At 35.8% G+C, this 27921-nt stretch overlaps 1 protein-coding gene across 1 annotated transcript in view; it reads right to left on the minus strand.

Moving 5' to 3' along the window:
* pde7b.S (phosphodiesterase 7B S homeolog) overlaps window positions 1-27921 on the minus strand; it is a 262195-nt gene that overhangs the window by 135127 nt on the left and 99147 nt on the right. The window lies entirely within an intron of this gene.

The following is a 27921-nucleotide window of genomic DNA, read 5'->3' on the forward strand; positions in this document are numbered from 1 at the left end:
GACACTTTTATATACCCTGTGTTTACAGTAAGCCCACTGATAAACTCATGTGCTTATATTTTGTACATAAACAAAACTCTGTGTTTTCATTTCCATTATAGGGCAAATGTACAACCCAAATAAATATTGTACACAGGTATTTTATTAATATCAAGAATACAGTTTGTAAGAGCTAATATTGAGAATATAGTGAATTTTAAATATGGGGAAATTGTGATGATAATTGTAATGAGCAAAGCAATAACAAAATTATCAAAATCCAAATTTTTCTGAGTATTTAAATTAAAAAAGTCAGACCAAACTAGAATCCATGGTTGGACCTTATTTAAAAAAGCATGATTTATTCAGATCTGGTAAAAACTCGATAAAATCGAGCTGAAAAATGTTTTGGATTTTTGCTAGAAAAAAGCCCAAAATAGTCATATTTTTGGGCTAATTCCAGCGCAGACCACAGAAACTTCCAAATAGGATGGGGGACCTCTCCCATTGATTTATAATACAACCTTGGCAGGTCTGAGCTGGAGTATTTTCAGATTTAGACTTTTTCTATTCTTTGGGATAATAAATCTTGAAAAATTTTAGCTTTTTCCCCTATAAATTTGGATTTTATAGTTTATAGATTCAGTTAGTACTGAATGGGAATTAGAGGCCGTGTTGTAGAATCTCCAATCTCCCCAGACTCCACCTAACATTTTTTTGTCATGTCTCTCTTTCTCTCAAGTCCAAACACATGGGTTATAATGACACCCAAGGAAAAATGTATCTGTAAACGGTCTACATCTATGATTACACATTAGATGATTGTCTACAAAGTACTAAATGTTGAACAAAATCCAAATTTCTTGTTGATAATGACTTGACTGAGCAGAAAAGGTCCTTACACTGGCCATAGAGGTGCAGATTTTATTCTCTTGTATGACAATCGTTCATTGCAATCTACCAACCGACCACTAACCATTTAGATTAAATAAAGTAGTAAAAATAACAACGTTTTGGTCATAAATTGACAGACAACAATCATACAAAGTTATAAATATTTAACAAATAGAAGTAACAATCGGCCATTGATATCGTCAGATACAATGCATGCAGAGATATTATCATTAGGCGACAGAAATATTCTAACCTGTCCAATCGACTAAATGACCGATCACCATGGTGCAAAAAATGTCAGGATTCACACACAGTCCGAAAATCCTACATTGTACAATTTTATCTTCGCGTCTATGGCCAGCTTTATGAAAGAGACACAGAGAAGGGAGAAAGTAGAGACACAAAAAAGGAAGAAAGTGGCGTATAGTGTAAATATTTTCTTTTGTTTGTCTTCTCTTTCACTTTATTATTGCACTTGATAAACTGCTCAACTTGTGCCTTATGGGAGAACCCTGGAGTACTATGCTGTGTTTGTAGTTATAAATGGGTGATTTCCAAAGCATGCATATTCCAGGAAACCAAGAAGGAAAAACAGGTCAGAACCACCATTCTTTAACAGTCTTAATTTCAGAGATCTATTGGAGTGTGCCAATATGGACTATAGAGAACATGCCAATAAAAACAAAACACTATATTCCTTTCATTTTATTTTGTAAAAATTCTAAAATATTTTATAATTCTTTATATGGCTGCATTTACAGCCCTATAAATGTGAAGATCAACCTATATTGCATGCTTATTTAAGCAATCAATGGGATTGTATCCTGCTCTTCAATTGGGATCAAAGGAATGCTGAACAATAGTTTTTTTTTTTTGCATTTACACTGACTTGATGCTTCTGAAAGCAGGGCTATTAATTATATGCAATTTTATACCATTTCAAATTTTAAAGAGAGATTATAAGCAGGTCTTCAATTAAAAAAAACAGATACAAATAAAATGACTCCCAGAAATTACAATGTAACAGGAGAACTCTACTCTAACTGTTCCTACTTTACAGCCACAAAATAGTAAATTCTGTCTAATTTACATTACATTTTACATTTTGTGTCCAGACATGATGTACAATTATAAGTTAAAGACATAATTCTAGAATTGATAATATTGTATTTATTACATATGTATGGCATGCTTCATTAAAAGACAGACCACAGTCTAATATGCATGAAAGCATGGTGTGACATCACTAGGGCTGTTGCCATACAAAAAATAGCCAAACATGGCAAACATCAGCCAGTACAGAAAAATAACATATGTGTAGTACAGTATCTGATTATTCTTTAATAGCAGCCTTAATTTTAATGGCATTTATTAAAGGACAGGTAAATCATGGACACCACGTGATAGCATAAACAGGAAACTATCAAATAGAAATATATTTGACATTAAATCGAAAGCTCCTTGCGTTCCCCCTTTCCCATGTGACATCACAGGCCAGAAGGGCATGATAAGTCTTGTCCATGCTGTCTGAGCCACATGATACTGAAGGGTGTGTGCATTTAACTCCCAGTTTGGCTGGGGGAGTAGCAAAGGGCTGGAAAAATGTGTACTTACAGTACTTATTTGGTGTTTTAGTTGAATGGAAGCATAAATCAGATACATGCACTAGTCTCTTGCTACTGATATTAATTTATTAAATGGTTTAATGGTTTTACACTTCAACAGAGAAGACAGCATCAGTGTAATTCAGTATTGGTAAACATTTTAGAGTGAAATGATGCAGCTGTGAGCCTTCAAATACAAGTGGGGTGGGTACACAATGTAAGAGGTTCCAGTAAGTGGATAAGTATGTAACATAATCCACCAGTAAGCTATTAACAAAAAGAAACTCTGTATGAAACCTTATGCATTGTAATTTCAGAAAAAACATAATAGCCATCTATTATATCCCTGATACAATGTGACCACTAATTATATACAGTAGATACACTGTATAACCATATGTGAAAACCAATCTGATGCTCCAGAAACGCTTACTCTGGAATAGTGGGTTACTTGTAGATATCAGTAAATCAAACCTCCCTTGCTTGTCTAAAGGTGACCATACACATAACTAATAACTAATTACAATCTTTCTTGCGACCATTGAAGGCTAAGTTTCTGATACAAATAGAAGAGGCTGCTACCTTGGGGAAAGTAATGATAATGGGGGTTTTTAATTACCCAGATATTGACTGGAGCAACAATACTGCCATTACAGTTTATGGGAACATTGTTGCATGACAATTTTATGGCACAAGTTGCTGAGGAGCCAACCAGAAACAATGCTATACTAGTAATCTAGTAATCTCTAATGACCCAGAAAGTATAGCAAATGTGAAGGTGATTGACCCCTGAGAAATAGTGATAATAATGTGATTTCATTTAATATTTGGTGCAAAGCACTGGGGCAACAAAGACCCTGAATTTCAGAAAAGCAAATGTTAGCTCCTTAAGGACTGCCTTAAGAGTAAAGTTTAGAGTATAATGTTTTCGGCTACAAAAACACAGAACAGCCAAATGATATTAAATTGTTACTGTTCTCAAGTTATTCCATTAAGAAGTAAATGTAGAAGCACTAAGAACTGCCCTATGGTAATGGGGCGGTTCTTAGTACCAGTATGGTTGTAACAAATACTGAAAAAGGCTAAACTGATGTGCTAAATCAGTTCAGTTAAAGTTCCCAGTCCTGAGAGTCCAGAGAGGTTAGCTCAGTTTTAGACTGGCCTCTATTTCTGATTTTTTCAGACTCACATCCATCTGGTATGGTACCTATGGACTGGAGAAAATCTGATGTAATTTCTATATTTAAAAAATGGATTAGAATCTCAGCTTGGCAATTATAGGCCAGTAAATTTGACATCTGTGGTGCTGCTTGTTAAGGGATCATATTCAATATTTTTGTCTGGTGAATGGCATTATGAGCTGCAATCAGCATGGCTTTATGACAGCAGAAGGGAGGTAGTAGATCTTTTTGGATTTTGCTATTTGCTACAGTGCCCACAAATTACTACTCTAAACTAAGAGCTGTTGGCCTAATGAGGACATTTGAATATGCATTGGAAACTGGCAACATGATTGGGTACAGAGGGTGGTTGTTAAAGGAAAAATATACCACCAAAATGAACACTTAAAAGTGAACTAAAGGTGAACTGGTATATATACTTAAGTAAATATTGCCCTTTTACATCTCTTGCCATGAACCACCATTTCGTGATGGTCTGTGTGCTGCCTCAGAGATCAGCTAACCAGAAATACTACAACTCTAACTGTAACAGGAAGAAATGTTGAAGCAAAAGACAGAAGTCTGTCAGTTAATTGGCTCATGTGACCTAACAAGTATGGTTTGTTGGTATGTTGCATGCACAGTGAATCGTACGATCCCAGGGGGCGACCATTATTTTTTTAAAATGGCAATTTTCTATTTATGATTACCCAATGGCACATACTAATAGAAAATTATAGTATTATGAAAATGGCTTATTTACACAAAGCAGGGTTTTTACATATGAGCTGTTTTATGCAATATCTTTTTCTAGAGACCTACATTGTTTGGGGGGTACAGTTTTCCTTTAATACATTCTCTACTTGTAGGAAGGTTCCTAGTGGGGTCCCTCAGGGCTCTGTATTGGGTTCACTTTTATTTACCTTGTTCATGTATTGTAATTACTATATAAGTGTTTGCAGACGACACACAACAATGCAGCCCAATTAATTCAATCCAGGATGCAGCATCCTTGCAACAGCATGTTGACAAACTGGGATTCTGTTTGGTATCAGATGAGATTAAGAGGCAAAAAAAAAAAAAAAAAAAACTCACTCACTTTCTATTCATTCCTATGTAATTTTAAAAGTGTATTTATCAAATGGTGAACGTCATTGAATAGTATGTGTAGAAATAGTAAGTCATGTATACTGAATATTACTAATATGAGTTATGTAAAATGATTTCTCATGCCAACATTCTACAGGTGCTGCAATCTTAATTATTTAATTAAGAACTTGGTCGCTAAATTTTTTTTTTCTTTTTCACTATTTTTAAAAGCACTCACCAAGCAATTGCTGTGGTTCGGGTGCTACTGCCCCGAACCCATCGCTCAATCAAATACGGTCTTTAAAAGTCAGAAGCACTCACCGCTGTGCCCTGAACCCATAGCTTGGGGAAAATACTTCACTCGATATTTGATATATTTTAATATATTTAACTCAGAGACAAGTGAGCCAAATGGATTAAATGTGAAATGGGATGTAAACTGTTTTATCTAGAAACTAACACAATAAGTTTTAATGGAATATAGAAAATAAAAATAAGGATAAAAAGATTAAAAAAAGTGTTTCTACTTGTTATTATAACATGCTGTAATATCATACCGATATCTATATGAAGCAAGGCAATTTATAAAGAGGAACAAAAAAAATCTAAAATATAATTTTAAACTGAATATGGATCAATTTGGAATATATTTAAAAATGGAAAGAGAATTTCATTTTAAACACAAAAAAATATAAAAAAGCCGTAGGATTAATATAGAACGAGGGAGCTTAAATAGATGGATTGATTAAATGCAACAAATAAACTGAAACATAAGAGTAAGTGTAACAAGCACCAGTAATTGTTAGAGGAAATGAAGCTATAAAATGTTGCAAAAAATATTGTGAACAGCACAAAAGGCTTGAAGTCTCCCTATGTGATTACAGCAGTCTAAATTTCACTACACATATAACAGTAAGGGTGTGTTGAAGTAATGATTGTGTTGAAGGAAAAAGCGTCACTACTGACGCATCATCTGACTTCTATTTAAAAGTGGGGGTTACTAAATGTTTTTTACCTATGACTATGTGTGGGAGACACATGAAACGTGTTGGATGTTATCTGATGTGAAATAAAGACTTTCTTTGATCTTAGGCTGCGTCTGGGAAGTTGCGTGCCTATGGTGGAGTGATGTAAAATGATTTGTTTAAAATAGTGGATAACTATTTAGGCAACACAAACAGTGTAAATCCATCAGATATGAAGCAAAAAAACCATTATGAAATGACATAGAGGAACATTAACTCATTATAAAATAAACTTTATTTAAAATGTACTCAAAGTGAGAGAGTCAAGTTTTGCCTATAGTTCACAATAGAGATAGATGAGAGACAAGATGAGTCCAGAGATGGGGATTTTCAGTTTTGTAAGGGGATTATTAGTTTTGTAAGAGGTAATACACTGAATAGAAAGACTATTGTATCTATTTTATGATGAATTGTTGATCTAGGGTGGCAATCGTTTTGCCAGTTTTAAATCAGGAAGGATTTTTCCCTCAATTGAGTCAAACTGGCATTGTTTCTTTGAGGTTTCTCCCCTTCATCTGGATCCTCATAACTGAAACTGTCAGTGCATAAATGGTTGAGCGTGATGGACATGGTTTTCCTCTGCCAAACGACTGTGTAACTATATACTGTTATCTGCGTTATTTATGAGCCAAAATCTAAATTTGCCTTTCTAGGATTAGTTTAACTAATTATAAAAGTATCCAGTCTCCAAATTTCATTCCAATTAAACATTTTTGTGTATGTTCTACAAATTGCAGTGATTGCATCTGTCATTTAAATTCTTTTCATACAGTTAGCTTACTATGGTATGCAATAGAAGCATTAGGAAATATAATTTTTCTTGATATTTTCATGTAATATCAAATCAAACAGTAAATTACAGTAATTTATAAACATATAAAGTATCTCGGTAACATTTATATATTCTATCTAGGTTTGAGAGATTTATTAAAGGTTTCCATACAGTATGTGTGTGCCTTACATTGCACTTCAGACTCTTTTAGGGCAGGAAATAATCTGAAATTTTTAAATTTTAAGTGCGACACAATATGTTTCAATATACAAATAATAATTTTAATAATACTTTTTGGACACAAATGGAACCGTAGCCTTCCCTTGTCATTGAGTCCACATATATCCCCCTCCTTTGGTGGGCCACACACCAAGCCCCCCAGACCACCAATCATTCAGCTCAACACCCTTCCTCCGCTACTGTTGTTTCTCCTCCAACTATGCCTCCCCAGACATCCAGTATTGCACTGAAAAGCTACAAATTCAATCCTCTAAAGAAATATGTTGTCCAAAAATGCACTGCCAGCTTGATTCAGAATAAGAGTGCAGGTCAACAGTGATTAGGTCACCAGTATCCTGATATACTTAACTCAAATTGTTGGAAAATTAGGAGAGCACTTAGCAAGCATATCAATGCTGTGGTTTTCCTTTTATTAGCGGACTACTAGTAAACAACATGTTTCGGGCCTATGTGCCCTTTATTACTTGATAAAGGGCACATTTCAATGACACTCTAGTTAGGGGGTATTCCAAGTAATGAACACTATTCATCCTCTCTGATGCTCTAGAAGAATATAAAACGCTTGTCCTTAAGGCACAAACCACATCCCATGGCTAACTCTTTAACTATGTATACAAGATAAGCAAGAATTACTGGTATTGGCACAAATACTGCAGGTATTTGTGCTTGTTTGTGTACCGTGCTCACTTCACCTTTCCAGGAATATCCCAAAACAACTAGCATTTCAAATTATTTCTAGGCTATTTGACTGATTGTGGTTTCACATAAGAGCTATGTGTGCTATATCGGTCATATTGAATACGGTAGACTAAACTATTTAGTTAAGCAGAAAGACAGTCTGTGCATAATAATAATTAAATACTTACTGTATCTGCATGTGGTACAGATACATACTCGAGTATAAGCCGACCCGAGTATAAGCCGAGGTACTTAATTTTACCTACAAAAACTTGTACAACTTATTGACTCAAGTATAAGCCTAGGGGTGAGAAATGCATTTTAGGACATATTCTGCTAGGGAAGAACTAGTCTCTTACTTACTGATCTGAAGAGTCACAGCTCTGTGCTGCCCACACTTGCTGTTGTAAGGGTATACATACATTACATACATATATACATACATACATTACATATACATACATACATTACATATACATACATACATTACATACACATACATACAAACATACAGCAAGGGTCGGGCCAGTGCTGCACCATACGCAGCCAGGTAAAGCAATGAGACACTCACAAGCTCACTCCCCCCACAGGCTCAGCCCACTGCACATGTGAGCGGAGGGATAAACCTGCCTCTGCGTTGGAGCATCTGGATCTCCAGAAGCCTGCCCCCTATCCCTGGCCCAGAACACCAGCCTGCACATTTACTTGGCCACATCTCGCCTCTAGCGCGAGTCCCCGCAGGCGCTGCAGGACTGCAGAGGTGGGGAGGCTGCAGTAGGAGGAACTACGCCAGTCACCATGCTGTCCGCTGCCTCTGATGATGTCACGTGATGAAGGCACTGTGAGTGAGCGAGAGGTGCCGGGGAGATGCGGGCCGGGTAAGAAGTGAATGGTGTGTGGCAGCCAGTGCGCTGGGGAGACAAGATGAGTGTGGCGGGTTTTTTTTGGCAACTTTTCCAGGCAACCCTTCTGTGGACACCCATGGAGGCAACTTCTTCCCTAGCAGAGCGCATGCAGGAGTGTGTGTTCTGCTGAAGCCAGTGTCGGACTGGCCCACCGGGATACCGGGAAAAGTCCCGGTGGGCCCCAGTCCTTGTGGGCCCCCACGACCACACTTTGTCACTGTCAGTGCTTTGTGAGCTGCGCTCCGGTTTTTGCGCTTGACTTGCATTGTGCACTATCCCACAGCTATGGGCCCAAACCCGCTGCTGCTCCACTACTCCACCTGATAAAGCTGTTGGGCCAGTGACACGCTGTACGCATGTTTTAGCTGTGCAGATGATGTCACTGGCCGGCGTCCTTCGTGTGGGGGAATCAGAGAGAGGCTGAGTGGAACAGCTGACAACCATAACTTCCGCCTGACAGGTTCCTGCACTGCACTCGCTTCATGTCCTGTAAAAGTTTGTTAACAGCAGTGGCGGCCAGCAGGGAAAGAATGATTACTGTTTCTTCACAAAACAAATATTAGAGAGGAGGGAGTGGGGAAAGCAGGACGCAAATTAGATATGTCTAAGCGATCGTCAGTCTGCCCTTGGTGCCCTGTAATAGGAAACTTTACTGCAGCTGAGACAGTGTTAAGTTGTGCGAGAGTTGTAAATTCCAACATTCTTATCCAGGCACACAGTTTAACTCTGCATTTCACGGACCACACAATCTCTGATGTAGTGATGTTTTCTATCACAGGGCAGCGTGCAGGCTGTCCATCACTCAGGAATATATGTGTCCTGCTTTCTCTCCCGCCCTCCCCTCTACAAAATCTTCTTATTGTGAAGAAATAGTTCTGCTCTCTCCTCTCCACTCTGTGCTAATAGACTCCCTGTCTGCAAAATAGACTAGCACAAGATAGGGGAGAGGAAGGCTGAAAAGGAATATGAAAAGAATACAAGTGGAGAAGAGAATTGGGGAATGGGAGGAGGGGAAAATAGTAAAAAGTTATGCATCATGTCATAAGGAAAGAGTAAACCAGAAAAAAACAAAAGGGGCAAGGAGATATATAGAAAAGTGTCAAGGAGATCATTGGTAAAGAGAAAAGGAACAGATATTAAACAGAAGGGGTTTTACAAAAAGGGAGAGGAAAATCAAACTAGAGGGCTAGTGGAGGAGAGAGAAGCAGAATGAAGTAAAATGATAATCACAGGAAGAGGCAAGAGAGGAAAATATGAAAGTACAAGAGCAGGAATACTGGAAGAAGAAAAATGCAAATTGATAGTGAGAAGAAGAGAAAATAATAATAGAAGACTGGGACAACAAAAGCGAGTATGTGAGTAAAGTGTTGTGCATTATAGTTACAGTTATACTGTTTTTGGTCTTGGGCCTCTGCTGCAGTTTGTGTTGAATCTGCAAATGTCCTGCCTTGTGTTTGGTTAATTTATACATGGAGCTCTGTGTTTATCCTATTTTGTTTTCTGGGGGATTGATACATAAGGGTAAGGTCACACTGGGCGATTTGGGGAGATTTAGTCGCTTGGTGACTAATCGCCTCGTCTTTGTGGCGACCAATCTCCCCAAAAGCCTTACCTCTGTCTTGCACTGGCTAAAATGAAAAATTGCCTGTGGCATGGCACACGCGTCACTTCGTATTCCTAAGTCGCGGCGACTTCGGAATACGAAGTTGAACAAACAATTTTAATTTAATATTCTTTTTTTTTTTTTTTTAATAATTAATAAAAATGTTTATTTTTACATTTATTTGGGGGCACTATTTTGTATTGGGTGGGCCCTTGAAGTTAGGTTTCCTGGTGGGCCCCAGGCACCCCAGTCCGACACTGGCTGAAGCGCAGCCATTCGCGCAGCCATTAGTGTCACTGACTTGAGTATAAGGTGAGGTAGACTTTTTCAGCACTTTTGGGTGCTCGGCTTATACTCGAGTATATACGGTAACATTACTTTTCGATGTAGGTTATGTATGTGGCACTACTTAATGGAGAACAATGAACTCTGAGACTATAAATTGAACTTAACTAGTACCCTTAATTGCATACAGTACACGTGGCAGCAGTAAACTCAGTGCTTGTGTTTTGGGGGGTTACTGCCTGTTGTATATTTAAATACAATGTACTTTGGTGTCTGTTTAACAGTTGGCAAAGGGCCATTTTGGGCTATGCTATGTAGTTCAGATAAATACGCTTTTTTAACAGCTACTTCTGCTATATAGCCTCCCATTATTAGGTTTGAGGAAAATACTGGCGAATGCTGTTGAAGACAAATAAAAGTTTTTTTCAATTCAAAATAGAAGTTTATGTTTATGTTATTAAAACCAGCATATTTTCCAAACAACATAAAAATGGTATGATGTTAATTAAATTATTTGCTTTAGATACATATTTTACAGTTTTTCCTAATCTTTTTTTTGTAAGGCAATGACATGAAATAGAAATGCAGTCTGCACATTATTGCTTCTAATTGCTTTCTTATGCTGCTTGAACTTTTAAATAATAATCTCAAGTAAGCAAAGTTGTTTTATCTTGCATGACCTCTCAATAATGATCCCAAAAGAGTCCAAGGGGTATATTTATCAAAGAGTGAAGTTAGAGATCTCCACAGTCCGCAGAGTGAAATACCGCCTCTCTGCATTCATTTCTATAGAATTTTTAAAGATGTATTTATCAAATGTTTAACTTTCACTATCACCCTTTTATAAATACGCCTTAAAAAATCCCATAAAAAAGAATGGAGAGAGATGGTATTTCACTCTGCGGAATGTGAAGATCACTCTTTGATAAATATACCCCAAGTGTTAACACATGCAATTTTATAATCCAGCTTGTTTTACACAAGGACAAAAATAATACAAAAATTATATTTAGTATTTTTTTCAATATTTCATAGCCTTGAGGTAAACAGGCATATCTAATGATTTGAGAAATCAGCCATCTGAGAAATGAAACAATACATTCAAGTTGCTTTTCTATCGACCCAACAATAATCTATGTGAAAGCAAGAGGAAGCTACAGCAGCAAACACTATTTATTTTGCCCATGATGTGTTTTATAATTTTTTCACTTTATTTTATTTGAGTTTTTATAATTAACATTTTCACAACATTTCCCAACCTCTGCTCTAGCTTCAGTAAGTGAAAATAAAAGAGATTTCATGCTTGTATTACAAGAAAACTATTAAAGATTCTCTATTGTAAGGGGGTTATTTATTAAGCTCCATTATTAAGCTATGTCCAATTAACAACTGGAAGATTTTCTGAGTTGCACTGTTTCCCGAAAAAATTGTAGTTTTCAGATGATTTTACGAAAAAAGCTTTCCAGAAAAAAAACGTAGGATTTCGTTTTTTTTACGATTTTAGAATTTGTGAAAATGTATTAATAAATAGTGGAGAAAAGTCCATGCGGATTTGGTCGGAGTGGTTTTCAGAAAAAAGTGAGAACATTTTGGAGTTTGATAAATAACCCCCTAAGTAAAGTACAGGTATGAGATCCATTATCTGAATTCATTATTAGAAATAACCTTTGACTTATATGCTTAGGACTATTTCTTTGTTATGTTTACATATACAGGTGTAAAACCACACTTCAGGCACTTTGTTGTAACTGCCAATTTGACATTTTAACCTCTGTTATTAGTGTTAAAATGGCTGAGCCTCTTAGCAAGTGTCCTAATTAGAATGATATAATTCTCTTCCTTAAGGTCAAAGCACAGGTTACTGCAGCAACACATAAGTAGATTTGCTATGTCAGACACCTTTTGTTTTAGTATTTTTTCGAGTTGACCTTATCATTGACTAAGGTTAAAGTGATGAATAAAACAACAACAATACAACTCTATACCATTTGGTCAAGCTTTAGTTATACTAACTGCATTAGATGCACACGACTGCATAGACCATTATACATTCAAATTACAAACTTTAGTTTAATTATACAATTATGCTTAAATTTGTTCTAAAGTGATGCGGTTTCAGAAGGGATCTTGACTGTAATTTAGATTTAAATATTTGCCCAAAGTTTTTTTGCTGCAACCATCTTTTTATGGTGTGATTTAACTTGATCTTAAAAGCAGATTACAGTATGACTGAGCCAGGGTCATCAATACAAATTAAATTGATCATCTGGGTTCTGTTGCCTGTGCAGAAAACAAAAAGTCTGAAGTAATACATTTGTATCACAAAAGTACCACAAAATGCAGGAGAAGGCAATTTTCTGTAATTGATTGCTTGATTTTTACTTTGAATTCCAATATATTTAGAATAAGGAAGTCATGAAAAAAAATGCACTAATTTCAAAAATACTTTTTAGATTAGGCCAAATCCTTCTGCCCGGCCAAACCGAATACAAATTTGCATATGCAAATTAGAGGTGAGGAGGGGAATATCATAACTTTTTGTCACAAACAAGGAAGTAAAAAAATGTTCCTATTTCCACCCCTAATTTGCATATGCAAATCAAGATTTGGATTCAGTTCGGTATTTGGCCGAATCTTTCGCAAAGGATTTGGGGGTTCGACCATATCCAAAATAGTGGATTTAGTGCATCCCTACAATGGAGTGCTTAGGCCGTAGTGAACTTTACAAAATAGTTCTGTTAAATGTATTGAATAGGGTATTTTTGATTCAGATCCATGCTTCCTATATTACAGTGCCCTGTACTCTATCAGAGCCCTACCAAGAACTGAAATAAAAGTGTTTTATGATAGAATGTATTTGTGTGACTGTATTCCTACAAGCGCTTAGATCATAATGACATAATTTTTAATATGAAATTACAATAAATTTGTGTTTCCAGGAATTTTTTGCATTTTTTTTTTTACAATTGTGTTTCCACAAATCCCATGTTTAGCCAAAGTGACTTTTAATTTCTTTAATGAAGGACAAAACTTCAAGAGACAACACAATTAGAAAGTGGACTGGGCTGTGTCAAGTAAATATGGCTCTAACAATAATAAGACATTTTGGGAGTTATTTACTAAATCCAAATCTTTCTGGTTGGTGTTTAAAAGAGGAAAACACCATTTTTTCGTGGGAAGAAAAAAATCTGCTGAGATCATGTAAAAGTCAATGGCAGATGTCCTGTTGACAATTTGAAGATATAATGATCTGCGATTGGTTTTGTCCGATAATCCGAATAATTGTGGTTTTCGGACAATAATCTGAATAATTTGAGATGAGATAATCCAAAAAAAAAAAAAGGAGTTTTCAGGCTTCAAATCAGCAAAGAATCATACAATCCGGATTTTTTGTAAAATTGTGAATGGGAGTTTTAGGTGGTTTTTAAAAAATTGGATTTTAGTAAATAACTCCCTTATGGTTTCCCTCTGTTGCTGTACTACCAAAGTACCTTTCAGCCAAGGAAAATGACCTCTAGGTATGTATTTAATACATACATCACATTGATATTTTCAACAAAAATGTGATTACATATCCTTATGTTGGTAATTGTTTTCATATAATATAATAGGAGAAGACATGGGGTTCTTTAAGTGACTATATCACAAGATTTTGAGCAAGTCAGTTAATCACCATGAGTTTAAGACCATACGTTTTCTGGGTCACAAATTTGCTGGGCAAAATTCTATGTTCGTCTATAGGTGTAAATATAATATCAACCATACAATATTAAACTATCATTGGCAATAATTTCAGTTTTTTGAGGGACACACAGACTTATGCTGACAGAGCTGAAAAGCTGTAAGTAAAGGTACATTAATGTAGATGATTGGGAAGCGTAGTCTCTGATCAATGAAGTTATAACTGGTGCATTGAAATACATATGTTAGCAAATCAGCCACTTTATCTTTATGTTGGGTCCCAGTTTTGCTTCCACTCAACAATGTAAAATGAAACTAGGGGTAAAATTTTTGGATTTGCCTCGAAATACCCAGTTGCAGGAATCAGGCAATGGGATCTATTATTTGGAAACCAGTTCCTTTTTAGGAATGAGCTTTACAAACAACAAAGAAACAAAAAGTTCTGTCCCCAGGAAAACTTAATGACAAAAGACACACACAAATACAAAACCATAGTTACTATACAGGGTTATAAATTGTAGCTTGCAGGCCTCAAGCTAAAAACATTTCTCACCAAGTCATGCAGACCTGTGGTTTACTTTCCCTCTCACACACCCAAATTTACAAGTCCCCCTTATTCCATGGTATTTACTGCAGCCTCGAGGACAACCCCTGTTGTTATTTCACTGGATACACAATAAAATCATTAAGGGCAGAACTCCACAAAGCGATGTGCTATGACTCATGCTGCGAGGAAACACAGGCGACCATTTATAATATAATATAAGTGATAGAAACATTGCATACTACATGTATCGGACACAACTGTTGGATATGAATGCCACATGCTGTGTCTTCATCTGACAGTCATGTAGTGTGTAGTTTGTAGCTACGATGTTTTTGTCACTTTCTTACATTATATTCGGCACCTCCGACTGGTCATCTGCGTTTTCCTTGCATTGTACCACATCACTTTGTGGAGTTCTGCCCTAAGGCTGTGTTTTTTAAAAAATCTTTTAAAGAAATGGTTCACAGTTAAGTAAACTTTTTGAATGTTACAGAATGACCAATTGTAAACAACTTTTCAGTTGGTCTTCATTATTTATTTTTTATAGCTTTTGAATTATTTCCCTTAATAAAAAGCTAAATTACTAAAAAAAAACACAAATAATAAAAAATTAAAACCAAAAACCTCAAAATATTACTCACTACTTCATATTAAGGGGCATATTTATTATGCTGTGTAAAAAACAGAGGGATAATAGAATAATACACCACACATCACAAGGCTTTGCCGTGTAAAAATCGGTGTAAGTTTTCTCTGTGTTTTTTCTTAGAGTTACAACCGCTGGAAGCAATGTAGAACAATGGTGTTAAATCAGGTGTTCACATGGTGTAAAATTATACACACCTTAATACTCAATTTATTTTACACAACATTTAACTCAATTTTTTCTGCAAATTTAGTTTTACACAGCATAATAAAAATGCCCCTAATTGTTAATTTAAAGGAATTCTGTCATGATTACCGATGAACGAATTTATCCCGTGAAACGGGCAAAAAATTTGCAAAATTAGGCTTTCGACTTTGTCGACATTTGATGTACATTAAAGTCAAAGGGCGTCCATTTAATTGTCGACGGCGTCAGAACTGTCACCGTGGAATTCTTGCAGCAAATTCGCGAATTTATTAGTCAGCGTCGAAACGCGGAGATTTGCAGCGAATTCGCACCTGGCGAATAAATTCATCCATCACTAGTCATGATTTTTATGATGTCATTTTTATTTCTAAATTACACTGTTTACACTAAATAATTTACTCTACAATATAAAATTTCATTCCTGAACCAGAAAGTGTATTTTTTTGTTGTAATATTGGTGTGTAGACAGCCATCTCAGGTCATTTTGCCTGGTCATGTGCTTTCAGAAAGATCCAGTACTTTAGGCAGGAACTGCTTTCTGACAAGCTATTGTTTCTCCTACTCTATGTAACTGAATGCGTCTCCGTGGGACCTGGATTTTACTATTGAGTGCTGTTCTTAGATCTATAAGGCAGCTGTTATCTTGTGTTAGGGAGTTGCTATCTGGTTACCTTCCCATTGTTCTGTTGTTAGACTGTTGTGGGGTACAGGGAGGTGGGTGATACCACTCCAACTTGCAGTACAGCAGTAAAGAGTGATTGAAGTCACATGACAGATTTCAAAATTAAATATAAAATAATCTGTTTGCTCTTTTGAGAAATGGATTTCAGTGCCGAATTCTGCTGGAGCAGCACTATTAACTGATGTGTATCCCTTTAAAGGTGAAAGCAAGTGGAAAACAGTGGCAAGTCTGAGAATAACACACTAGTCACAGCATAAACAGTATCATAAGCCTTTCCTTCTCCTTTCAAGAAAAAGTGTGTAAAATAATTATAGCTTTTTTTTAATATGGTGATGCCTGGCAATGTGTGGTAAATAATTCCGCCTTTTTTTCTGCCCCATAATGCATAATGAAACATTTCATTTTTATTTATTTACTTATTACAATTATAAGTTTATACCATATAAGGCTCAACTTAACTGAAAATAATGCCACAAAGAAATCCCTGCTCTAGGTTACACTGAACTAGGGAACCAAAAAGACAGGGAACATAGAATAATAATCAGAAAATTAGTAAATACCTTAATCAACACCACTGGCAAGACAAATCACATTGTTGGCTATGGGCCACCTCAACATTTTGAAGTTGCCCATAACCAGCCACAATGTGCAGAACATTCTCACTCATAATATACTGCAATAGGAGCAAAATCTTTACATTTAAAAAGTTGTGTAGAATCTAGCTTCAAAGGACAAAGAGCATTTAGGAAAACCCAAAGCAATCCTTCAGTGTTGCTTGTCACAAATGAATATAATATTAGAAAATAATATATACCAGGATCAAAAGTGGGGTACTTTGATTTTGTGTAAGAGTACCTATGATTCTTGTCCTTCTTGTCAAAACTAAATATAGGTATGGCATCTGTTATCTGGAAACTCATTATCCAGAAAGCTCTGAATTGCAGGAAGGCTATCTCCCATAGACTACATTACGAAGTAGTGATGGGCCAATAAATTAGACAGACATGTATTTGTGGCAAATTTCCTTGTTTCACCATCATCGAATACACTTGCAAAACTGTATGGAAAAATCGCCAGCGAAAAATCTGCAGCGTCAAAAAAAAATCGTGTGTCAGAATAGTTGTGCACATAAAAATTGTCACGCGTCAAAATTATCCAGACACCCATTGACTTGAATGCATTTGGACAGAATAGATGCGCTTATAAAAATTGTTGCTGGCATTAAAATTCTCGCGTGTCAAAATGATTTTGACGCCCATTAACTTCAATGCATTACAAAAAATATTCGCGGTTTCATAAATCTTTGAGGTAAGTTCGCAAATTTTTCAGCAAAGGGAAACACCACAGATTCGCCCATCACTAATTATAAGCAAATTGTTCATATTTTTAAAAATGATTACCTTTATATCTGTAATAATAAAACAGTAACTTGTGCTGGACCCAAACTAAGTAAGATTTATTAATCCTTATTGGAGTCAAAACATTCCTATTGGGTTTATTTAATGTTTAAATGATTTTCTAGTAAGGTTTAAAATATGGATATCCAAATTATGGAAAGAACCCTTATCCAAAAAAACCCCAATGTCCCAATCTAGATGTAACTCTTCAGCCTAGATTTCACCCTTTTTTCTTTGGTATTCTCATATTATTTATGTATCTCTTGATGTTTTTATTAAATAAGGAACAAAAAATACTGATGCTGTTCGGGGGGGGCATTAGAGAGTTAAAAATTACATTACAGCATGGCTGCATTACAGAACATTTCTTTGTAACCATTCATCAACAATGGTGCACAATCTCATATTTAATTGTAACCAGATTACTTAAAAGGTTTTCCACTGCACTGTTCTATACCAGTAGTGACTCTGTGTTTTCAAAATGTGAAAGAATTTCAGATAACTTATTGATGTTTTGTCACTGTACAAAAATGTACAGAACAGCATATACGTAGAACAGCAATTATACTAGCATGCCTGGTTTCTGTTGAGGAAGTGAGCATGTCCAGTAGGCACCTCTTTGAGGTCTCCATAGTGGAAGAGGAAAGGAACACTCAGTGAAGTACCTAAAAGAGCTGCAGTTCAGTAGGTTGTAATAGAGAAAAGAAATAAGACTAAATGGAGGGAGAACGTTCTATTATTCTGGGGGCTATTTAGAGTAATTTTAGAGAAAGAGTAAATAAGGTTTACTTATTTTTTAAATTATGGAAAAGTAATATCTCAAAGTAATATCTCTTTAAAAATAAGCAATCGACATAAACTAAACCTGTTGTATAAAAAAAACTATATGCTCTAAAAAAAAGTACATAGAGAGGAGAGCAATATCCTGTTGCTGCAATGAACCTGTTTGAAACTCTATATTCAGTTGGTTGCTGCGAGTTACTAGATCTGATGCAAACTATAGCCTCTTGAACACTGAAAATTTGTAGCACATGTCCACTATAGCATTCTGCACATATTGATTAAGAATTATGAGGGCCCCACAGACTCTGGCAGAGGTATGATGCAAACCTTCTTTTGTATACTACTTTTTGTTTCACAATAATTCTTTCTCAAGAGTTCTAGGGACATTGCATAAATTACTTTTTGCCTTAGATATGATACACAAACCAGTGCCAATTTGTAGACAAATGTTTGAGTGCATTGTTTTTAAAGACCATTAAAAGTTAGTGGCCCTCCTGTACCTCCAGCCTGCCTACCTATTTGTTTCAACAAGTAAGTGCACCTAAACACTCAAAAAAATAAACATTTCACACCAATGCACACTTACATTTACCTATTCGATCGAAAACGGACCCATTTGGCCAAAAAAACCCTTCGATTTAATTTCGGTTGGTCTTTTTCAATTGGAATTTCAAAGTTTTTCAAATTCTTAATTCGAACCTTGAAAAATCTGCCCCCTAGTGTACACACACACACTTACACAATTTTTTAGCTTTTTTTACCTGAAAAAAAATGTTTTATTGCCATTGCAAATGGAGTATTCGCTAACCATACTGCGCAATACATTTATGTGTTATTTTGGTGATTATATTACAATTTTGGTGATTTTGGTGCATTTTAACCCATTTTTTTGAATGTTTAGCCTTTTTATTGCCTTTTCAGTTCTGTTTAGTTTAGGTATTTCTGTCTGTAAAAATTGTGATTCTGATTGCTGATTACACTAGACAAGAAAAAAAGCATTGATTTAATGGCTGTTGGATTTTTGTGATTTTATTCCACCTTGTTCTTTGTTACTTGTTTTTGCCCATGGAAATTTTGTCTGCTATACATCCATTTGAGGGTCTCTGTATGTCACATAGTTTGGTAAATCTATGCATATTGGGGATCAACGTGTTCAGTAGACCCCTGGAGTGCTTATTTAGGATTTTTATGTTGGTACATTATGAAATGTAACATTTCAAGACATTTTAAAAAAAAAATACTACTAAAAAAAACTACTACGTTTTGCATGCCCTTGCAGTTTGGTAGTTTGCCATAGAAAGATGTATTTACCCATTTTGGTCAGAATATGTGCTTAAGGAAATATAGGTTTTTCTACAGTCTCTGTACTGTTAGGGGGTCTTATAGCACATATTTCAGCCAGTGTGCTGATGTGAAAATTCATAGGTGTTATTTTCATTTGGTGGTGTCTGTGTGCCACAAAATAAATAAATGAATACTGAGCATCAAAGTTTTCAGTAGACCCCTGACATTCATATTTAGGATGTTGTTTTTGTGGGTACCTGGGGTATATAATGGGGTAAAATGCAAGCTTTGTGACAATTTTCAGAAATTTCATAATGTTTAGCATGGCCTTGCAGTTTGGTAGTTTAGCATGACGTATTTATATATTTTGGATTTGTCAGAATGTTTACTTTTAGTAAATATTCTATTTTCTATTTTCCATGGGGCCGACGATTTGTGTTTTTTTACAGTAGTATAATCCCTGAATCAAGGATAGTAATAGTTAAACAACGAGACTACAGTCCTAGTAACCCTGCCTGCCTTTGCTTTGTGGTGTCCCAGGGAAGAAAACAATAGGTAGTCAGTTTTGGGACAGCTCCACCATTCTTTTTTTACCTTTCTTATCTAATTTCTTATGAATTAAGCACATTTTGATTTGTTTTTATATTCGAAATTGATAATGGTCATATAAATCTGCTACTGGTTAACCTACTAATTTTTAAGTTTCGATTGGAATTTTAGTTTAATTATATAATTATATATGAATAAATTCTATTTATTAAATCAGCATTGCACTTTAGAGATTCAGTAATTAATTGATCAGCACATTATTAATATAATAATCTTGCACTTTATTAATTAACAATAATCTTGCACTTTAATCTTGTAAAAATTACAATAAAAATTAATAATAATCTTGCACTTTAATCTGGTAAACATTCCTAAAAAACTTTGGAGCAAAAAGGCATTTTAATCTCGATATTACTTTCACTATTAATAGTTTTTATTATTGAATTCAACTTGCAATATCTTGTGAATTGTTATTGGTGGGGTGTGGATCTGTATGTAGTAGGGACACTGAGTGTCCAATACCAATCGTGCTAATTAAAAATTTTAGTTGGTTTGAAGTAATTTAAAGGGATACTGTCATGGGAAAAAAAAAATTTTCAAAATGAATCAGTTAATAGTGCTACTCCAGCAGAATTCTGCACTGAAATCCATTTCTCAATTTTGAAATCTGACATGGGGCTAGACATATTGTCAATTTCCCAGCTGCCCCTGGTCATGTGACTTGTGCCTGCACTTTAGGAGAGAAATGCTTTCTGGCAGGCTGCCTTTTTTCCTTCTCAATGTAACTGAATGTGTCTCAGTGAGACATGGGTTTTTACTATTGAGTGTTGTTCTTAGATCTACCAGGCAGCTGTTATCTTGTGTTAGGGAGCTGCTATCTGGTTACCTTCCCATTGTTCTTTTGTTTGGCTGCTGGGGGGAAAAGGGAGGGGGGTGATATCACTCCAACTTGCAGTACAGCAGTAAAGAGTGATTGAAGTTCACTCAGTTCGCAGCTGGGAAATTGACAATATGTCTAGCCCCATGTCAGATTTCAAAATTGAATATAAAAAAATCTGTTTGCTCTTTTGAGAAATGGATTTCAGTGCAGAATTCTGCTGGAGCAGCACTATTAACTGATTCATTTTGGAAAAAAAAAATTCCCATGACAGTATCCCTTTAAATAATCCGAAAAATTCTGATTTTAGTAAATAACCCTCCTGTCTTGCGTCAGAAGTGGAAATACGCAAAAACTCCAGCAGATTTAGAAAGCTTAGGTTTCCAGCAATTTTTAGCGATCGATCGAAGGATTTTTATTCATGCAAAAAAAACTTATAAAAGTGCTCTGGAAGGTCCCCATAGGCTAACATTGCACTTCGGTAGCTTTAATTTGGTGAAGTATGAAGTCAAAGTTTTTTTTAAAGAGACAGTACTTTGATTATCGAATGTCGAACGATTTTTACTTCCAATCGTTCGAATCGAAGTCGAATGGTCGAATATAGCCTATTGAATGGTCGAAGGACCCAAAAATTGACTTTGATATTCAAACTTTTTGCAATTTGAACCTGTCATGATACAGGCCTGTAATAGTTAATAAAACAGGCCAAGGTATCATGAGAAATATTTCTGCCAACATCTAAATCAGACACATAACAAGCCTCTTTTCACTATGGTCAGAGGGGTCAGAGCTGTAATGCCCTCCTCCATGTCCTGGCTGATAAGAGCCATTCCATGGGGAGGAGGAAGCCCAAGGAGTGAGAACTTAAAGTTCCCAGCAAGACCCTCAAAGGTGAAGTGAAGGTCACATATAATGTATACTTAAATATATTTATCCTTACAGAACCCGTACCTGTTGTACCAACAGTATAAAAAACGGGTGATGGGTTCAATGCAATATCAGCTTTCAAACGAGTCCAAACATGACTAGGTTTGGTACTCTGTATATTAGATGTGAATATCTGGGCAGGGGCAGGTCACACAGTATTGATGTTTAGTATCTATGGAATTCCCAAGAGAATTAATAACCAATGAATATAATATCATCTCTCTCCTATGTTTCAATAAGGAGTTATGGTCATTATATTCTTGGTCCAGTTCCTACTCTAAGGAGGTCATAAAAACTCAATCTGTGTCCTGCTAGGCCACGCCGCCTTGCATTCCTGAGGGAAGGGGGAGTGTGCAGTTACCTGATGCCCTGCTATCACTAATAAATAGTCAGCTCTTCTGACTAAACTTTGGATTTACTTTGGAGGACCAATTGCGATTGGAAGTTATCCCATTTGTTTCCCCTTGCCTCCAGGACCAGGAATTCTATATGTTTGGAGTTAAGTATAGGTTTTCCATGTTTTCCCTTTTATTTTACAACTGTTTGTAATTGTATTATTGAATGTATGTCTCTTTTGTAACATCTTTTTGTATATTGCACTGTTATACCTTTTATAATATTAAAGAGAATTTAATAAGATTGTCTTTGATGCTCTAGTCTAAACAAACCTAGCCTGAAAGAGTGTAACTGTGAGCCTTAACCCTCTGCATGCTGAAGTACTTGTTGAAACAGTAGGAACTAACTGACTATAGTGAGAGAGTGTTTAATGCATTGTTGTATTGTGAATTATTACCTGTTAGAGAGAACAGGGGAATAGTTACATTAGGTTTCTATCGCCTGTGAATGATAGATGGTGGCAGCGAATGAGTTTTGTGGGTGTTAGTTGGTGTTTGGGGTGCTTTTGTGTTAGTCTAACCTATGTGCAAGTTGGGTGAGAGACTGAGTGACCCCCTGCTGGCACGTAAAGGGTTAAATTGGTCATTCTTTGTGTAGGTTTATTCATTTAAATGATATGTATAGTGGCTCTAAAACCTTAAAACAGATTTCTTCTGCATTCTGTTTCTCCTTTAATACTACTTCATACAATATAAATAAAATTATCCACTTTCTTTCATCACTCCGCATGGGTCAAATTTCGCTGTATCCAAAGCAGTGTCGGACTGGGACACCAGGGGCCCATCCAAAAACCTTGGCCAGGGGTCCACCAATGAATCTTAGACCAGGGGCCCACTCTTAGTGCTATTTTTCTTCCTCTCCTCGGTTAACCTCTATTCTCCTAGTCTCTTTTCTTTACATACTATACTCTATTTTTTCCATCTATTTAGCTTCTTTGTTCTCATAGAAATAGGGAATGGCCACGAAATAGGCCAAATGTTTAGCAGCATGAGGGCCCACTGACACCTGGGACTTTTCCTGGACACTGATTCAAAGTTATGACAGGCAGAGAGGGGCACTTTATCAGTAGCTTTTCAGATAAGATACTTTTGTAACAATTTTGAGATAAGCAAATAAGTAATGTAACACTATAAGATAACAGGTGTCTTGGGAGAATTTAGGGGCAAATTTACTTATGGTCGAATATCGAGGGTTAATTAACCCTCGATATTCGACTGGCGAAGTTAAATCCTTCGACTTCAAATATCGAAGTCGAAGGATTTAGCGTTATTCGCTATTAGTTCGATCGAACGATCAAACGAAAAACCGATAGATTTTAATCCATCGATCGAACGATTTTTGTTAGACCAAAAAGAGATAGCTAAGCCTATGGGGACCTTCCCCATAAGCTAACATTGACTTCGGTAGCTTTTAGGTGGCGAACTAGGGGGTCGAAGTTTTTTTTAAAGAGACAGTACTTCGACTATCGAATGGTCGAATAGTTGAACAATTTTTAGTTTGACTCGAAGTCGAAGGTCGAAGTAGCCCATTCGATGGTCGAAGTAGCCAAAAAAACCATTCGAAATTCGAAGTTTTTTCCCTCTATTCCTTCACTCGAGCTAAGTAAATGGGCCCCTTAGACTCACAGTTTAAAGGGCAATTCACCTATTCACCTTCATTAGCAAAACTCAGAAATATATTCAAACTTTCATAACCTGGCAAATTTTGTAAAATGAACATGGTTATTAGGGGTGTGGCCGCAAAAAATTATTTTGTCCCTCTTTTTTCTTTCCAAAATGTTGGGAGGTATGAGAGTATAGGCTTTCATTTACATGTTTACAGCATACTCAGGTATATTTTAAAAAGGGGTGGTTCAGGGCAACACAACAGCAACAAGAGTCCATAGTTCTTGAATGGATAAAAAAACTGAGGTTCTGTAAAATACTCCATAAAACAAGCTATAAAACCACTGTTGGCATCATCAGTATGACGCAGGGCCATCTTTATCATGCCTTACTGCACATATACACCCTCAGGATACAGCTACACATTCCGCACTTGGAAACATTGAAGGTCAACAAGGATATTGCATCTTCAAAGAAGTGCTTATATTTTTTTGTTGTATACTGTATATCATGGTGGCTAGAACACTCCTAGTAAAGAAAAAAAATCCACATAAATTCATTTCAAGAAACATACACTTGAATCTTTTGAAGAAATGAAAAAGAAAGAGCATTCCATCATTTTTATATAGAAAGATGCGACATTTGCTAGAAACAGTAGTTCAGCACTCTGTAATTATTTACAGCACATGAAAAACAAAATGCATTTTTGGCCTCTACCCAATACCTCCAGGGCATAAGAAAAGAAGTTCAGAAATAGAAAGGATTCCATGAAACTCCCTTGACACATGCACTTCATTTCTATTGCAAATCACTTTAAAGTGGACCTGTCACCTACACATAAAAAGCTGCATAATGAAAGTCCTTTGCAAATTAAATATGAAACCCCCCCAAAAAAATTCATTAAAACATCCATACCTGTTATAAAGGTGTTTAAATATCTAAACTGTCAATCAAATAATACCTGCCCCGCCTCTATGCCCGTGGCATAGAGGAGGGGCAGTCAATTACTTTCACTTTCCATTCAGCACTTCCTACATGTCACTGCTCTCCCCACATTCCCCCTTCCCTCATCAGACTCTATAATTGTGTAGGGCACTGCACATGGACATTAGGTCCCCCATTCTGGTGCATACACAAGATTTTGGGGTGATACACAATTTCCCTTAATAACAGTGTCCACAAAATGGCTGCTGCCTGCTTGCTGTGATTGTATAATTCCAAGACAGAAGGAAACAAAATTTAAATAATAAATATAGTGTAAGTAAAGTTTATTTTGCTCAACTAACATGATAGAAAAGAATTTGAAATTATTTCTTAGGGTGACAGTTCCCCTTTAAACTGATTCTGTTTTTCACTCATGTCATAAGAACAAGCTTCAATCTCCTTCTGAGGCAGACTTACACATTAGCAAAGTGGAGTAATGGTACAAATAACATACAGTATTAATTTACATTAATCGCAGGGCAACAATAAAAAGCTGAGTGGGGGAGCACAAACAGAAACTTCTGCAAGGTAAAACTGCACTTTAAAGGGTCTTTATATAACCTATGATTTTCCAGGAGAATTGTGCTTTCTGATACAAAAAAAGCACAATTTTTAAGTTTTCTAAAAATGTATAAAACAATGTAATTTTTATTTGGGGGGCTAATTAAACCTTTCCCAGACATCCCTCTTCAGACTATGTGGCTGATTTACTAAAATAATTGTTATTTTTCAGAAATTATATTGTTTCCTCTAAAATTGTGTTTTGTTTATTCTACTAAAAGTATTAAAAACCACGGGAGCTGCGCTGATACTATCGGATCTTTTTTTTTGCTAGTAATTATGAGAAAGTTTTCATTCTGTATTTTTTTCTGTTCATATTTTCTATATTAGGATCTTTTGCTAACTTTGCTAACTTTCATGGCATTCACAGTTTTAGAGGAATAGAGTTTAATCATAGTTTCAAAAACCACTAAAATTCTACCTTTAATAAATAGGCCTCTTTGACTCATGCATGCACAGTAGAGTACATTTTTCCTGATTTTACTCTACTGAACATTTCCAAGTCTGCACTAAGTGATTCCTAAAAAGAATAAGTAATTTGGTGCCATCTTTTTCCCCCAAGCCGGTGATTATTTTCCCTAAAAGAAGCACTGGCCTGGGAAAAAACATAGATATTTGATTCACTTGGGGATACCTAACAAGCACTTTAAAGCTCTGCAAAACTGATTGCAACAGTTTTTTTTTTCTTCTACCACAACAATGTAAACCTCATATGGGGGTCCTAACTTTTACATCTGGTTATATTTTTTACTCGCAGCTTGGATGTATTTCTTGGAAAAAGTGTTCCCACAAGGCCTTTTGTATGTTAAGTTAAAGTTATTCTGCAGGACGCAAAGCCAAATTTATATGTTTGCAGCACAGCTACACTCTTTAGTTGTGGAGTTGTGCCTTTAAAAATAGATGTTTTGTGAGATCTCCGCGTATAAAAGTTACAGCCTGTGAGACCTGTGGTTAGTTAAGGAAACACTTCTCCGAAGAACTGCCACCAAATAGGGATGTACTAGGCTATAAAAAATAAGCATAGAGGTATGAAGTGACAAACTGATATGAACTGCTGAATGTGCATATTAAAGTCTTTACAATGCGAAGGATAATTAGCTCTTAATTCTAAAAATATTGGACTAGATTCAATTAAATGATACATGTATCAAATAGCTAATGATCTCATGAAAACTGAAAAGAAGTTAACAGGGAATTTTAGAATTGAATTAGGAAATAAGTTTTATTTTATTGAATTGAATCTGGCTTACTTTATAGTAAATGAACACATACAAGTAGATGTGGGATTTTGACTAATGCTGATATGTTTTCCCTTTTAAGCAATCTGTTTTTATATCAAACATTTCAATCTTTGTTGACAGTTAAAGTGAGGCTCCATTGATTTTTCCATAGGGTATATGGGAGCATTAGACGTACAAGCTACTGGCATGCTGTTACTTCCACTACAGCCCAGTAGATTGTACAATCTATGTCACTTAATGGGTTAAACCATCATTATTTATAAGGAGTAAACCAGAAAAATTTAAACTTGGAGAAATATACACATTTCTATAAAAATATCAAACTTCTTGGTTTATATTTATTTAAAAATAATTAAAAAAATTGCCAACTGAATATTTGGAATAGGGTAAACAAAGATTGTTATGTTTATATTTCATATTATAAATTGATATCAAATTTGATATACTTTTCATCCTGGTTGCCATGGAATGTATAAAGATTAAGAAATAACCCAAGGCTTGTGGTACAAAATGTGAATTAATCTTGCCTCTCCTGAATTGTATCAAAATCACTTGGGATCTTTATTACACATAGAAATGCAGCCCAGTGCACACAGGAATCAGTTATGCAGATGAAATACTTGTATGTATTTTAAGTTAACAGTGGATGGGGTAAAATTATGATACATGCTGGGTGTGGCGGGGGGTCTGTTAATTGTGTTATTGACCAATAAGTTGAAACAAAATTTACTTATAAAGGTCTGGGGGGATTGCCTTGTAGCATGCACCAGCTCATTGGCAGCAATGCATTATGTCATTTTTGTAACATGCTTAGTGATCACTCCTTATTAATATACTACTCATATAAATTCATGTACCACCTTTATATGGATGATACCCAAACCAAGCAGTCTACTTCTGATTTCTCTCCCTCTGTCCTTGTCCAAGTTAAAGATTGCTTTCCTGCTATCTCTTTCTGGATGTCACAGCACTAACTTAAACCAAATACATTATATTTTAGCCATTATGTAACACTGTACCACAGTCTTTACTCAATATTAACATTAGCTCAACCACACAGATTTATTCAGTCTATTCTTATTTCCTTTCTTCCCTAATGCAATTTACTTCGTGCAGGCATTCCAATATATCCACCTTTCACAGCTTCATCTCTTCTCAGATCTAATCTTCTTGATGCTCCCTAAACTCTGCTTCTGAACTTTGTCTCTCTTCTACTATTTTTCAGGGGTCTATCGGCTCCTTGCGTATACCTCTAGTGATATAATGAGTAAAGGACTTTAAATATAAGAGAACCCCCAGTTAAAAATGTGCCATGCACAGT

This window comes from Xenopus laevis, chromosome 5S (assembly GCF_017654675.1).
Source record: "Xenopus laevis strain J_2021 chromosome 5S, Xenopus_laevis_v10.1, whole genome shotgun sequence".
Taxonomy (NCBI): domain Eukaryota; kingdom Metazoa; phylum Chordata; class Amphibia; order Anura; family Pipidae; genus Xenopus; species Xenopus laevis.